The sequence below is a fragment of the Ceratotherium simum genome, chromosome 32 (assembly GCF_057802395.1).
Source record: "Ceratotherium simum simum isolate JZ-2026a chromosome 32, ASM5780239v1, whole genome shotgun sequence".
Lineage (NCBI taxonomy): Eukaryota > Metazoa > Chordata > Mammalia > Perissodactyla > Rhinocerotidae > Ceratotherium > Ceratotherium simum.
Window position 1 is genome coordinate 22,671,559 of NC_141931.1, and position 16,215 is coordinate 22,687,773.

At 42.6% G+C, this 16,215-nt stretch overlaps 1 protein-coding gene across 6 annotated transcripts in view; it reads right to left on the minus strand.

Moving 5' to 3' along the window:
* The window catches only part of CELF2 (CUGBP Elav-like family member 2), a 307,113-nt gene that overhangs the window by 119,690 nt on the left and 171,208 nt on the right, over positions 1 to 16,215 (minus strand). The gene's annotated exons all lie outside the window — the stretch shown is intronic.

Here is a 16,215-nt window from a genome sequence, read left to right on the forward strand (position 1 = left end):
TGTGTGTTGGGCCAATTTGAAGAGCTTTGACCAACATGCAGTAGCCTCAGAAATAAAGAAACCTCTCCTGCCTTAAAAACACTCAACCAAAATCCCTACCATTTCCCATGGCCTGATATTCCACTAGGATGGTGCAGTTCATTTCCTATTTAAGTATTAAAATGCTACCCTTAGGGAAGGTAACATTTAATTGTCCCTAGCTATTTACATCTTAGTATGCATTTGGCAACTTAAAGTGCTTTCCTCTTGAACAAAGTTCTTAGTGAACAGAAGGTGGTATTTGTGTGTTTTTCAATTTTTTTGAGAAAGGGCAAGTTTAAGCTGATGTCTGAGCAGTATAGGGCAGGGGTGAAGAGGGGAAAGGAATGAAGAGAGGAGTCTAATGCACAGAAGGGGAGATGGGAAGATACTCCAAATTTTAAACTCTTTCCAATTTCATCCCGGGCCCATGTTGCCTGTGCAACTGATATGGTGGAATCAGGGATTGATCACTAAAGATCCTCTTCAAACTATGCAAAGCTCTTAACTCATTTACTCTAGACCCACTTAAACCAAGGTTTTTTTTTTTTAAAGCTTACGCCAAGAGAAGCTCTAGTTCCAGCTGTAATACACAGGAGAATACCCTGGATGACATTAGTGATATGCTTCCCCCACTGCTCATTGACCCCCAACCCAACAGCTCAGCTCCATAGGTGCCATGCTTGGCAAGCAAACCGGGAACCTTTGAAAAAAAATGTAACCCATCTCCAGGTGGGCATAGCCCCACGGCTTGGGAGCAGAGCCCAGGCTGCATTTCTAACCCTACTTGTAGCCTCTGTTGGGCATCCTCACGCAATGAACAACTTACACCAAAATGGGGATTCTGGGACAAACAGTATTATTGAGAAAATGACCCCAAAACTCTTCTTTTGGTTTCATACATTTGGTTCCCAAGTGACTCAGGAAAATATCTTACTTCTCTGTATCTTAGTTACTTTAGTTTCATCACCTCCAAATCAGTGAAGAAAAACCAGGTCTGCCAACAGTGCCCCCAAAACTACACGGACATACAGGCTAAGTGCTTCGTTCAGAACAAATTTATTTATTTATTTTTGCTGAGGAAGATTTGCCCTGAGCTAATATCTGCACCAACCTTCCCCTATTTTTTGTATGTGAGTTGCTGCCACAATATGGCTGCCAACAAGTGGTGCAGGTCCGGGCAGGGAACCGAACCCAGGCCGCCGAAGCGGAGCGTGCCGAACTTAGCCACTAGGCCACGGGGCTGGCCCCCAGAACAAATTTTTTAAAAGTCAACATTATTCTTCACCTTTTGTGGGCTAAAAATGTCTTGCACTTCATTCAGCATGCATACTAATTCACTTCATAAAAACGGTGTTTGATTAAGTTATCTTAAAATTTGCAGGCTAAATACAGAACTACAAATTTAAATAGTCACCTTGGATGCAACAATTTGTGTTTTCCCCCAAAGGGACTTTCGTCTGTACACTTCCAGAATAAGAATGGTTTGAAAGACTGTTGTTTCTGTGAGTACTCTCCCAGCTAACAACCACAGTCTTTTTTAGCCATCTATCACTTGATATGCTCACTTAAAATCTTAGGTTCATCGACCCGCAGAGATTATTTCAACAAAGGAAAGGAGAAATATCATTATTTGCCCTGATATTGTAATTATCACAGCAAAAGGTCAGGGAGTTACTAGAGATCCCAGAAAACCCATGAAGGCTCAACAAGGTTGGAATTTTCTTTCCTGCCTACCCGAACTGCATGTACAGCTGTTAAGGGAACCACCTGTCTCTTAGATTTCCCCACGCCAGCTGTAACTCAGGTCTGAAATTTCCTGGATTCATTTTCAGGTCAGCTGCAACACCAGATGGCTCAGCCATCTCATTTGGGGGACAGGCTTCCCTCCTCATGCAGGTTCTGTTTCAAACATCATTGTAAGGTGGGTGGTGAAACATTGACAAGATCCACAGGTTCTCGTCCATGGTCAGTGGCTGCCATGCGCACCAGAGGAGACAACCCTTCCGGCTTCAGGATCATTCCCTGAATCCCCCTTTCCCTGTTGTCCAAGGACTGCAGAGAAAGGTCTCGCCCCAGGTCAAAGATGGGAAGACACTGGCCAGGGGACTCCAGGGGATTAGCAGAGGCTAATGCAGTTTGATGAATCAGGTTCTTCACCAAGTCTCAACTCTCCTATTTCTGCTTAATGGCGCTAATTTTTACTGCTTCACATTTTTCTACTTGGCCCATTTGACACAGTCCAATAAGCACTTGCACTTGACCATTCCTGCCACCTTCATCCACTCATTCAGGAGTTTCTGCCAGTGACAGCAGCCAGTTTAGACAAACATAGCATTCCACACCCAGGTTACTTTACGGTGTCCCACTTTTCAACAGTTTCAATAATTCACTGTATCAGTAAGAGCTCTCGATTTTGGAGTAAAAAAAAAATCCATCTGTCACACGTCTATTTATCAACCCCACCCCATTACTCCTCACCAGGGCTTTTTAAATTCACAGGTGAAACAGGTTCAGTGGTAAAAGGTGAGAGGTGATTCTAGAAACAGGTATCAGAGTCTTAGGCCTATGCAGAGCCTACCATTGATGACTCCACTATTGATGACTCCTGGACTATCATCAAGAGATGGTGATGAGTCTGTACATTTCTTCGGTGGGTAAACACATTAAAGCTTACTGGCCATTAACATCTCCCTGTGAATTCATTGTGCTGCTGAACTTTGAACATCTAGCAGAGCCCCTAGGAAGGCAACATAAGACAGATGAATTCTGATGGTAGAGAAGGTCTAGAGAGGAAGATCCCGGGGTGCAGAGTGCTGTCTGTGAAGGCTGGCCGGTGCAAGCCTTCACAGTGAGCATCTCTGGGTGCTCAGCAAGCAGCAAGTGGGCTCCGAGGGAACGAGTCAAGGGGACTGAGAGCCTTGACCGCCCAGACTCCCACAAGTTGGCAACTTCAGCAACCTAGTTGCGTATGTTCAGCTTGTAAAGCAACGTGTAATCAGTACTAACTGTGCGATATGATTAGACGATCTTGTATCAGAAGTTGAGAGTGGCAGTCTCCAGTGAGGCTAAGAGCTCCATACTCCAGATAGGGTAGATGCTGTCTGACTATCTCTCTTCACAATAGTTTCTGCTGTCGTAAGAGTTCCCTCAGGTATTTCGCCAGCTTAATTGCTGAATAATTTGAGACACTGTTATGAGGTTCTTGTTGTTTCCAAAGATAAAGCCTCCAAGAAGACAGGCCAATGGTATCTACACACACACACACACACACAGACATATACCAGTAGTGTATTTAAAATCATAGACACTGAACTTTACTGAAAGACTCTAATTTTAAATGATCTAGTGGATTTATCCTCAAAGAAACCATCTGGATTATCACAAATCTTTTCAAACCACAGCTGTTTCTCTTGAAAATCTTTACTTGGAAACTCGTGGTAATAATACTCACAGGAAAGAAAGACTGCACACTACTGTAGAGATAACCAGTTTTATCATGGCTTGCCTTGAATCAAACAGCACTTTATTTACCTTCCTCAGTATGGAGGGCAGTGTAGACACAGCCCTCGAGAATGATACCAAAGATTAGATTTTAAAATTAGTTCTGCCCTTAAGAACACAGACACCAGGCTCATTAAGCAAACTTCCTGTGAGATTTCTAAACCTTACCAAATTGGGGAGGAAGGAACTAAGGTATGATGCCCTAGAAACACTATTTTAAAAAGGCAGTTTTCTTTAAGTCTTTGACTCTAAACAATGGACAACAAGACAGTTTTTACTCTGTTTGTTTTAAAGAATCCAGGTATAAAGATGAGAGGTTAGTGACTTGAATGGTTTTCAGTTATTGAAATAGTCACCTGTCAGCTGTAGGGCAGAAATTTCAGATAACATGCCTACAATTTACACTCTCAGTGGCACAGGAAGCCAGCCCTACATGTGGCAGGTCTAGTGACACATTCCTCATGACCCTCCTGGAGCCACCAGCCTGGAGTGAGGATAAATTCTCCCACAAAAAGTACTTTCAGGGGCCGGCCCCATGGCTTATCGGTTAAGTGCGCGTGCTCCACTGCGGGCAGCCGGGGTTCGGATCCTGGGCGTGCACCGATGCACCGCTTCTCCCACCATGCTGGGGCCGCGTCTCACATACAGCAACTAGAAGGATGTGCAGCTATGACGTACAACTATCTACTGGGGCTTTGGGGGAAAAAATAAATAAATAAATAAAATTATAAAAAAAAAAAGGTACTTTCATAAATGGGAAAAAGGATCTTTTTGGAATGTTCTGGTTTTAACAGCTAATTCTTTTTCTGAGGTTAGTCTTCAGTAATACCTTAATATGGAAAATTGTGGAACATCTTCTGAAATAGAAACAAATAACTGGAAAACTTGAGGATGGAGGAGAGAAGGTGAAAAAGTGATTTCCCACAGTTAGCTAAGCTGTTACTTAGAAAGAAGAAAAGAGAAGAAAAAGTATTTCAAGTTCAGAGCTTAGAGTGCTGTGCATGTGAACACCCGTCTCCCAACTGAACTCTGTCCACAGGGTCAAAGGAGGGGGCTGTCCACGTCTTCAAGGCCATTCAACATCTTAAAAATAAGAAATCCACATTACTTTGTAAATGTCAGCAAATGAACACTTGAAAACAGCCACAGAATGATCATCTGCTGATTGAACCCTGTGCTTATTTCTTTTAAAAACAAAGTAATAGTCCTGGCAGACAAATTCACTTCAAGATATATTTGAATTCAGGACATCAACAAAGTCATCATGTTGTGAACTGAAAACTCCTTTAAAGGCTGCCTTTGAATTCTAAGGGGCCGCCTGACCAAGAGACTAAGGCCCTGGAAGGCTGAATTAGTGAACTCACTCTGGTTTTTTTCTTTCTGTGAATGAAGCTCTCTTTTTGTATGCACATTTGCAAGCAAAGCAGTTGCCCTGCTCTACACAAGTGGAATTGGAATTGGGATCCTGGCTTCTTGTCAAGCCAGTAGCACACCAGCCAGTTTAAGTCAAAAGAGGACATACTCCTCCATACTTGATTCCCCTTGTGATCTATTTTCTGCCTCAATCTTAGCCACTAGACAGAGAATTTAATACTTTTTTCAGAGTCCAAAGGTTGCTGATCTAAGTGGTACGTTTTACGCTCATGTGAATCTCCCACACACTAAGGTTTTGACTATCAATCATTGGCTTCACCCCTGCCAAGACCCTCGACTTTCAGTTTCTACGAAGCAGTTAAAGGTTCAAAAAACCCCATCAAAAATCCCCTGAATTAAATTTTTAAAGAAAACTTAACATTGACCTTTAAAAAAGAGAAATAGTTTTCCAGTGGTCTAGAAGGTGACCCTCAGCATCTTGAGGAAAAAGACAATGACAAAATGCCATTCTTCGAAAGTACACAGATGCTTCAGGAGGCAAACTGGTACCTTAGAGGAGCATGGAGGTATCCCCTTCCTCAGCCCAAAGTCCACCCACCAAGAAGTGGCATGGCCAGTTGAAAACCGTACCAAACGCATCATTATTAACCCGCGGCTTCCGTGGTACTCCGTGTTTATGCCTCCTACTCCATCTTCAAAATGTGGCTCGCCTTAGAACAGCAGAAGATGGGGCTTCACAAGTAATGCTACCAATTTCACAAGCTCCATTTAAAATTCAGTCCCCTTGCTGCTAAACACATTTATGTATTCCTGCATACGATTTTCTCATTGTGGCTCCTCTCACCCTGGGTGCTGCACCAAGGTGGCTGCAATGACATAAACAGAGATACGAAGGAAAAAAACGAAAAAAGCAGCAATCAAAGCAAAAATTCGTTCTGGGAAGTACCTGCAAGAAGATGAAAGAGGTTTGTTTTGCAAACCTCCCCTACCCCTACTTTTTTTTTTTTTTTTGCTTTAAAAGCAAAACCAAGAAAAATAAAATTAGAGGAAGTTAACGTGGCATAGCTTTCTCGTGGCTTCTATGCCCCTTTTGTAGAATCACAGAATTTTACAATTAGCTAACTCTGCTGACCTAACTCTCCACCCACTTCCCATAGGAGATTAGCAGACTGCCCACAGGCACACAAGGAGCTAATTGCAAAAGTAAAACCATTCCAATAATTATTAGTTGACAGTACCCTTCAAAGTCAATGCCTATCATAGGAGAAGACGCCATGAACCACGCCCAACAGGTTCCGCCCTGCTCTGCAAGATCCCCAGAACCTCCTTTCATGTCACCAAAAACGTCTTTTTATAACCTAAACCTCTCCTGTTTTGAACTTTAAGTCTCCTAAGACAAACCTTTTTTTATTTTAAAGTGGGACTTCCATAGAAGCTGCTAGAATAACAGCTACCCAATACCAATGCCACATCCTGTAGAAATCAACTTTTAATGAAACCATATCCAATTAGCTTAGTTTTACAGAGTTTGATATAATTGGCACCCTGATGTAAAAAGTATTACCATCTGGCCACTACCTAGGAAGCAGAGAAACAGTGCTGCCATTCTGCTCTCAGCACTTGAATTATGAGGATGCCCGGTTTGGATCACCACACGCCATCCCAAGGGAATCCCCTGGGACTGTCACTGACAAAGCCGGAGCTGTACCTCTGACTTCTGGCTGCCTGAAGCAGAGGTCCTACGTTCCCTTAAGAATCCAAACTCATGTCCCCAGCAAGATGACTCTTATACTGCAAATCTGAGCCAACTTTTCAGCCTGGCAGAGAACACATCTCATGGGCTCCACGCAACCCCTGCACCTTTCCTCAGACTCCACACCTGGCACACTGTGACCACATTCTGTTAATTGGCCACAAGATCTAGGCTACCACCAGCCTCCTGCTGCCCTGGAGACTTCTCTTGGAGGAACCATCTCCCGATACCCCCCGGCCCTGTGAAGACAGGCACGCTCTCTAAATCTTCTGCCAGGAAAATTGAGTTTCTTTCTTTCTTTTTTTTGACCTAGATTAAATCGACTGCAATTGTCAAGGCTTTTGGGAAAGCAACTGAGGACGAAGGTGCATGGCTATGTGTGGACTGCAATACTTCTTCACCCACTGTGACGTAAATCCCAACAAGAGCAGCACACAGATAGAATAGATATCAAGGGCAAAACTGCGGGCATCTGCTTCTTCCACCTCCCTGAGCCTCTGAAAGAAGCCACTTAGTTAAACCGTTTGAAACGTCTAATAGCTGTAAAAGTATCTGGAGAATTTTAATGTCACCCTTTCCCCTGACAGGCCAATCACTGCACTTAGCTGTTTCTTGAATGCTCCCACTCTGCTCTAAGCACTGAAGGTGAGTTTAGGGGTGATGAGCATGTTTGTCAGGGAGCCATGGGGGACAGGATGAAGGAAACAAGCAGTCTCCTTTGTTACAGAAAACATCATTTGACCTTTGGAAGGCAAAGTAATAAGCCAACTGTGGATTTGATTACATTTTTATTTTTTAAATATGAATCCTAGACTAGGAGGGAGAACCATATTTTTTCTCTAAGAGTAAGAAAAAAATAACATGATAAGCTAACTAGAAGGCCATAGCAGGCAGTCTCCTTAAAGTCAGTGTGACTGGTCCAACACCCTGGGCCGGTGGGTCTCCCAGGAGTCTGGGTGGCAGGGCAGAAAGGGGTACCAGTGGGGATGGCAGCAACTCCAAGGGCCCAGCGGCTTGAGTGGGGCTTCAGGCTGAGTTAACCAAGGTGACTTCACATAGATTAAGGAAGTCGACCCAGGGATAAATGTGGGAGAAGGTAGTTCTATCTTGAATCCAATTAAAAAGGATTTAGTTTCTAAAGTACTGAGGGACCTCATTAAAAGGAAGTTTCTAATAAAAGGTTATTTCGTAGTACGCGTTCTCCTGAGGATAGGATGGCATTATAATTAGGAGCCTAGTGGCAATAAGAGTAGGTTAAATCATATCTTTTTTCCCATGATTCTCAATTCAGCACACTGGGGTATTAGACGCTTCCCGGCCAGACCAGCCTCTTAAGGTGAACTCCGTTGTCCTCCGATGGTGTGGCAACTCGTATTCACGAGACTATGAATACAAGCCCCTTCTTGTTAGCTTGAGTCAAACACAGCTCAGCTCGACACTTAGGCACACATCAGTGGTATCAACGGTGTTCTAGCTTTGTATGGGCCTCTTCTTGGTGCGGCTGAACTCTCATAAGAGGCATTTCAATCCAGAGTAGAACCAAGGTATTTTTTTTCTGGAATTGGAGTGAGGAAAGTTGTACGTATTTCCTCACTCTGGTCTTTACGACCAAAGAGAAATGAAGAGGCAAACCCTTTGCTATAGAAACTGTATTTTGGCTTCAATAAAGATCTGTCCTTATTTTAGACATCTTCCGGTAGTATGGGGCTCTAGAGACTGATATTTACGGCCATTATAACTGCCTCACCCACTCCCACGATAACTAAGTCATCTTTCGTGTGCATGTAGATTGGGGAGGGAGATATTTTTACAAATTGCCTGGAACAGCGAATGCCTATAAGAAAAGCACTTTCGTAGCCAAGTATAAATTGATGTTCCTGTGATAAAAGGCAAGTATCCTTGGTCCCAGAGTCCTCAGGGCAGAGACTGTGACAGTTTTCAAAGTGATACTGGGTATTTCTCTCCTGCTTCAGTCAAAAGCTTCACAGTGAGCAAAGCAGTCGGCCCTTATCAGCACTTCAACTGACTGGGTGTTTGACAAATTTCTTAACCTCTTTAAGCTTCTGTTTTCTTATTTATAAAATGGGGTTAGTGACAGAAGCTACATCATAGGGTTATTATATGAAATAAGATTATGAAAATGTGTAACACAGGTGCTGGCATATACGTCAAAGTGCTTAATAAATGTTAGAGATGATGGACCACCTGAAATTTGTTAGGTTCCTCCACAAAGCCACACACTCAAAGAGACCCTATGAGGCAGGTGAGGGATAGGCAGCATCACCCTGATGTTGTAACAAAAGACATCGAGCTACAGAAACGTACATCAACACTCTTGCCACGATGTCACACTGCTCCCCACTGGTCTCTGACTGGGAGAGAGACAACTGAGCCTCTTTTGTAAGTGATGACCACGCACCCTTTAATAGGGTTTGGAATTGATTTTGTTGTCTTGCTTTCCGAAGTAATTACTCGGAACCAGCCAAGTTCACTCATCTGCATGGCCTTTGAGTGCTATGAACATCCATTTACATGGCCTCTAAACAGTCAATCCATTTTAATGGAATCGTTTTGATGACTTTCCTTTTCAGTGTCTAACGAAATTTTCCCCAACTGTATACTCGATGGTACTCCCCCCACAAGGCAAAAATTCCCTAAAACAGTTGGTTATTTGAAATAAAATCTGTCGCTGTCTAATGAGCACACCCGGGTTTCATTACTACAAAAGGGGTTTAACCACCGATTTGTCACTTCCCTTTATTTCAGCAACAACAGAGGAGGAAAAAAAGCAGTGACCCTGGGCTTCGCAGGAAGAGGTGGCACTCAAAATGTCGAGGATCGGGAGAGGAAAGGGAGGGAAATGTCAGGAGGAGAACTGGGGTCCATGCCCCCTAAGTATGTCTGGGCACCCTCTGAAATCAGGGTTCCTAGCAGCTGGGTTTCATTTTGAGAGTTACCATCACGCGATGACAAGAAAGAAAATCACTGACTACCTAATCAATTGCTGTCTCTTAGTGTAGTTCGGCTGTTGCTTTATTATCATGCTTCCTAAGGACCATGGCAGCTCTTTGAGGGCAGAGGGCCATGTTGAAAGGGTTCTTGGTCCCCTTCACAAGGGACAGCAGGGTCCTAGGCATCTAGGCGCTTTGTAAATACTTACTGATTGACTGTCCTCAGGTCATTTTCCCATCTGCTCACCCCAGAGCAACACGGTTTTCTTTTAGACTTCATGTTCTGCCAGGCTTTCTGATTTGGGCTTCTAGTGGTAATAACAGTCCACGTGACACCCTTCAGTCCATTTCCTGAGAAACGACTCTGGTATAGCTGACCGATTTCTGACCCAAGATAGGTGTGGTTGGATGGTTAGGTGAAATAGATTTTGTTTGATCCATTTAGTAAGATAACGAATACACAGCGCCAAGCTCCAACTCTGGCACACGGAAACCACTGCGTAAAGACTGGCTTCTTTTCTTCCTTCTACTGTATGGTGTAATTTAGGTGCCTTCAAGGCTCCCTCTACATCCAGGGTGATTAAGAATTCATCATCCAGAGGGGACACTTTGGAAAGTGGAAGGCGTAATATTAGTAACTATTCTGGGACAACAGATGAAAACCAGGGCCATCGTAGGCAAACTACGTAGACCCTTCTAGCTCATTCTCTCTCCTAATCCTTTTTTTCCTCCTCTGAGCTTCATCCTTTTAGTTTGAAGCCCAGATGTATATTAAAATAAAAATTCTTCCGAAGAAACAACACCATGATCTATTTTTCCAACGATTTACACTGAAGTATCAATAAATCTATGGCTACAGGCTTTGATAAAGAGTTTATACAGTGAGAACATGGGTGCTGGGCCATGAGGTAGTGTCATGAAAGAGGAAGAAAGTGGGGCGGCTGGGGGAAAGAAACTTCACTCATATCGTAATTTTGATAAGGGCTGGTTCTGATCTGACTGTGACCCACTTTAAATACCGGACTGAAGCGAGTCAAGACCTTAGCAGCCATCTAGTTTAAGTCCCTATTTCCAGTTAGAGAAACTGAGGCACAAGGTGGTACCTTGGGAGAGTCAACCCTGACAGTTGACAAAGCCTTGACAAAGTCTAAATTTCAGCCCAGATATACACTGAGCACACCTTTCCATTTTTCAGGAAATTCAGTAAGAATAACTGATTTGGGATACAAGAAAAATATAATCCACAGTCCTTGCACTTGACGTGCTTAAAATTTAGCTGCCGAGTTAACTGCTCATTCTCTAGCAGGTAGAGAGATTTACCTTTTTGGCCACAGATTGTCTCCCTCGAAAACCTCAGAGGGAAAAGTGAAATATTTCCTTGATTTCAAAATTACAGAAAACTCTACGCACCACACGCTGATTAGCGGCCAGTGGGTTTCATTCTAGTAAGAAAACGCCATTTATCAGCCTTCCCCACACCGCACGTACACCGAAGCAGTATTTGATCTAAAAACTTTCATTTTTCTCAATCATTGCCAATGACACTTATTCTTCTGTTAAACCCTTAGAAAAAGAGAAAAGAAATATCCCGCAGGCTCCCATTCCGTCCCCAGATGACTGGATGAAGATGGATTTCCAAATCTTTAGCCCTTTTGGACTTAAGGGCCACTGCTTGGATGGATTTCTCTCTCTGTCTCTCTCTCCACCCCCCCCCCCCACACGCACGATTATTAAGATGCTGATGAGAAGAAAGGCTTGTTGTAAAACACTGTGCAATGAGCTAAAAGGCTCTGAGCAACCAAGATCATTTACAGGCCCAGCCTCTGCTGTACTCTATTGCTTCCTAATGTGCAGATAACAAATGATAACAATACTTCTTTGTAGTTAAAAGAAATGTTCTTCTATCACTAAGGGTCTCATGGTTAGTTCTACAATTTTATTCTATCAGAAGAAGATCAAGAGGTCAGGCAATCCCAAACAGTGGCTATTCCAAATATCTTTTAAATACGTCCCGGAATACTTTTTATGTTAGTGAGAGGAAGACTTGCCTTCCTGAACACAACTGCCTTAGGCCAATATTAAAGTTGGTTTGAATTCCCTGAGCACATTCCAATTTGTTGAAAGGGATGCAGTCCACGCGACTGCTGGGTAGCAAGGTAGCAAGGAGAAAGCAGTCTAGGATTCCAATGTGCTATGAAGAGCAAACCAAACAAAAATTCCCCAGACCGCGTGTCATTCTTCTGGCATGTTCAGACAGCTGGGTGGAGCAGCTTTCCATCCTTCAGTTTTAGATAGAGGTCACTGATAAAAAATTCAACCACTATTTGTCCAACATATTTATGCTTTTAATTTTCATGATGGTAAGCTTCTAAAAGATTCAACATTATGACAGGAGGGAGAAAAAACTCCCAAGATTCCATTACTAGTCAATCTTATAGACTGAGCTGTGTTAAAGAGCTGTCATAAGGTGATATATTCCAAGTCTCTGATGTAAAGCATAAAATAGTCCTATGTCAAAATGACTGGTAAACTTGGTCAACTGAATGAAGCAATTAGCCAATTCAAAAAAAAAAATTCAGGGCCTGGCCCGGTGGCTGAGTGGTTAAGGTTCCACATGCTCTGCTTTGGCGGCCTGGGTTCACAGGTTCGGATTCCGGGTGTAGACCTACTCCACTCACCAGCCATGCTGTAGGGGTGTCCCACACACAAAATAGAGGAAGACTGGCACAGATGTTAGCTAAGGGTGAATCTCCCTCAGCAAAAATAAAAAAACAAAAAAATCAGGTTTGAACAGATGTATTAGCGCTACATGGTAGAGTCACAGTATAATCTTTCTGTATCGTGAGGCCATAGCCGAATTCTAAGACTAAAGATAGCTAAACAAGAGTTCCAGGAGTTGGGTTTCGTCCATCTAGTCTGCCACCATTCCTTACAACACAGGAGTCTCAGTCTAAAACTGCAACAAATGTGCAAAATACCTTTCCACAATCTAATTACATCTTAAAACAGTGTTTCTCAAACTTTCCTGAAGACAACCATTACCTGGCGTGTTTGTACAACACAGATTCTTGGAACCAACCCAGGGTCCTACTGTGTCAGCATTTCAGGGGGAAGGCCTGGTAATCTGTATAAGAGTGTTCCCAGTGATTCTTATCCTCTAGGAAGCCTGGGGAACCGTACAACAAAAGACACCTATGGCAGAGACTGCCCGCTGTCCACCCCAATCCGTTCTCTCATCCCACAGAGCCAGGATTGTAGCTGGGCACATGGAGAAACCACATTTACCAGCCTCTCGCCATGTGACTACATATATTCTAAGGGACTGGGAGTGCAAGTGATATTTGCTGCTTAAGGGCCAGGGCTTTTAAAACAGCAGATGTGACTCCTCCATATTTTCTTTCCTTTTCTTCTGGATGGACACAGATGGCAAAAAAAAAAGCCCCAGGAGAAGGCAGAGCCACAAGACGAAGGCTGGATCCCTCTATCACCCTGTGGAGGAAAGCCACCCACCAACCAGGACATTCATAGAGGATTACTGACATGAGCAAGAAAGAAACTTCTACTGGGTTTTAAGTCCTAATACATTTTTGGGTCTATTTGCTATAGTAGTTTCGTCTATCCTGATTGCTACCACACCTAGTGGTAAAAACAAATATAAAGATATAGTTGAAACAATGGCAACGCTGAGTGTGACAGTGCTCTGCCACACCCCTGTAGCACATTTTCACGGGACTGCCCAAAGCGGCTACATTAACAACACACCAGAAGGATCAAAGTGAGTAAGTTTTAGAATTTGGTTTCAGAAAATTGGAAGTTGGTGGATGGCTATTGAGAAATCAGGTAGATAACATGAGTGATGCATTTATACCTGTATTGAACAGTTTCTTGCTGAGAAAGTCCTCTTTTTTGAACAAACCACTTGGCAAAATTGACCAGATTGAGAAGAAAATGTAATTCTTGATAGGCATGTCTAACGTTTCAATCCTCATTGATAAATAATTCTTAATTGTATTTGCTTATATGGTGAGATTTAGTCCATAAATAAAAGTTATTTTTTGTCTTCTCTTTCAATCTTTTCTCTCTTCTCCTTTGTCTTAGCATTTCTGAAAGTGCTGATCCAGTAGTTCAGACCTATCCTCCACTTCCTCTCTTTACTGCTTCTCTAACCAATTAGCATTCTCAAATGAGGCTGGGGCCCAGGCACGGGGTGCTGTGCAGGTAGGTATCGAAGTCTGACCTGTAGAGGTCTCAGCGGGTCTGGACCAACTTGGCCAACAAAAGAGGTAGTATCTTGTACCATTTTCCTGGGGTAACTTATGAGCTAGCAAGTGATGTTTTGGTACCCTAACAGCTTTGTGATTATTTTAAACCCCTTCAAAGAATTCCTGAAAATAAGCATATGCCCAAATACAACAAAGTCTAAGAGATATCAAGGTGTATGCTATGAAACCTAGGAAACAGGAATTTAATAAACTCCTCTCTTTTCTTTATCCTCCTTGGTTGGGATTTCATGTAAATCTAAACAGGTATACAGAATACTAAGTATCTTTGCTCACAGAAGATGCTTTTCGTCTTGTAGCATTGTGATATAGGAACAAAGAGAAATTAATATTTGGAATGGAGGCAAGGGTGAGGCTGAATGTGAGAGAGAGACCTACTTATAAATGCAATCCCTTAATAGTTTGTAGGCAGAATGGAAATCGTATAGGCTAACTGGTTCTTGCAAACTATTTGTAAAACTTCTCTAGTGGCCTCTGAGAGTTAATACACTCCCCCAAACCTCTTATCCGACCACTAAGTTGATATCTGGAAAGTCTAGGTGAATCTGTACATCATTCACTCTCTTTGGCCACAACTAGAAATCTGGAAGGCCCGTCAAAATCTGTCCGTGGGAGATGTGCCCTAAAATATATTCTCTGGAGCACCCCTCCCACAACCCAGTTTTGTGACATCGATGCCGGAGCATCTCTGGGTCCTGGCTGCCCTGGAAAGCTCCCAGGTGAGAAATTCAGGTCATACAATCAGGACACATCTAGGTTATCTGAAGCCTGAAGACTCTGATTGCTTTTCTCTCGTTAGTCTTCATCACATCCCTTGTTCTGTGTTAAGCTTTCCTCAGCACTGCTTCAGACAAGCAATGAATAGATTTCGTAGAGTTAAAAAAAAAATTCTAAATTTCTAGCCATCAAGGCTAACTTCTTGCCTGTCAGCAGCTTTTAAAATATTGATGGCCTTTTCCTCATAACAGACAAGCCAAGTGGAATTTGGAGGGCCTGCTCTTAACTGTGACTAGAAATGGACTCCATGTCATTAAATATATTTTTCAAGAGAAGGCACACTCAGAAAGGGGGTCGGGAACATCCATTGACCCCCCTCCCCTTTCTAGGCCCCATCTATCTAATCTAGACTCTAGAAAGTGCAATAACATATGGGCCTGCTCTGCTCACAAGCTTGACATCCACGTCTGACACTTCAAGTTAGGCAGCAATAGAAACCAGGGCCCATGTTCAACGAGTGACAGAAGAGCTTGGTGGAGGGATACGAGTCTGTCTGGAAGTAATCTGCTATATATTCAAGAGGGAAAGAAGAAGGGGCAAAGAGATGACTAGCAACTGAAAACATCACAGAAACAAACAGAAAGCATCTCGAACTGTCTTTTCAACCAAATGGCTTCTTAACTAGTTTCCAATTAAAGATGTTGGTGCCAGAGATAATATTCTTGAGTTCTAACAAAACTATTGTTTTTTCCTTAATTATCTGTCACCTGTAAAAAAATAATCATACAACTGTACATCATGCTGTTCCCAGCTCTACAAACCCCCGCCCCTAAGGGATCGGTGGTTACCCAATGGGTAAACTACTCTCGGTCCACAAGATGAGAACTGCCCCATAATACAATTCATTATATATGTATTTTTTTCCCTATGAACTGAAAAACTCACATTCTACCTTCAGTTCAAAGACAGGTTGTGTAATCTAATCAGAAGACCTTTCTATAAAAGATTTTATTCTGAGTCTTGGGTCTTCCTTGAAACATCAATAAGTCATCTATAGATGACTGCTAACATCTTTGTAAACTGGAATAATTATCCCTAAAGACTACACAGTTCATGAAAAAAAAAAAATCTATAATGCTTTTCCTTCAGATGAGCTTTGTAGAAAATGCTAGGTTTGAAGCCGACCAAACGACCTCTCTCTTTCAGGTCTTCCTCAATAGCTGGCTATGAAAGTAGAATATTAAAAAGCGGATACTGGTCTAGAATTTTTTTAAAATTCGCATAACTTTAGACATCTTTTGACGGCTTTCAGAACAAAAGAAAACTCTAAGCATCAGCATCCTTATTTCCAAGGGGCCTCCTTATGTCTGGATGAGTGAATGAAAGTCTAGTCTAATCAAGTTTATCTAAAAACAAAAGATCAAAGGCAGAAAAAGACATTGACAACAGATTAAGTAGTCTCTCTCACAGGCCTTGCCCTAAGCTTTCAGGCTCCTAGGAGGTCTGACCATCACAACCCATGTTTTTCCTTCTAAGATAACAAAATAGAACTAGCCAATTCGGGAAAGGACTTGCTGAATGCACTTTATCAGTCTCTGCATTCAGCTCCCATGTTTTA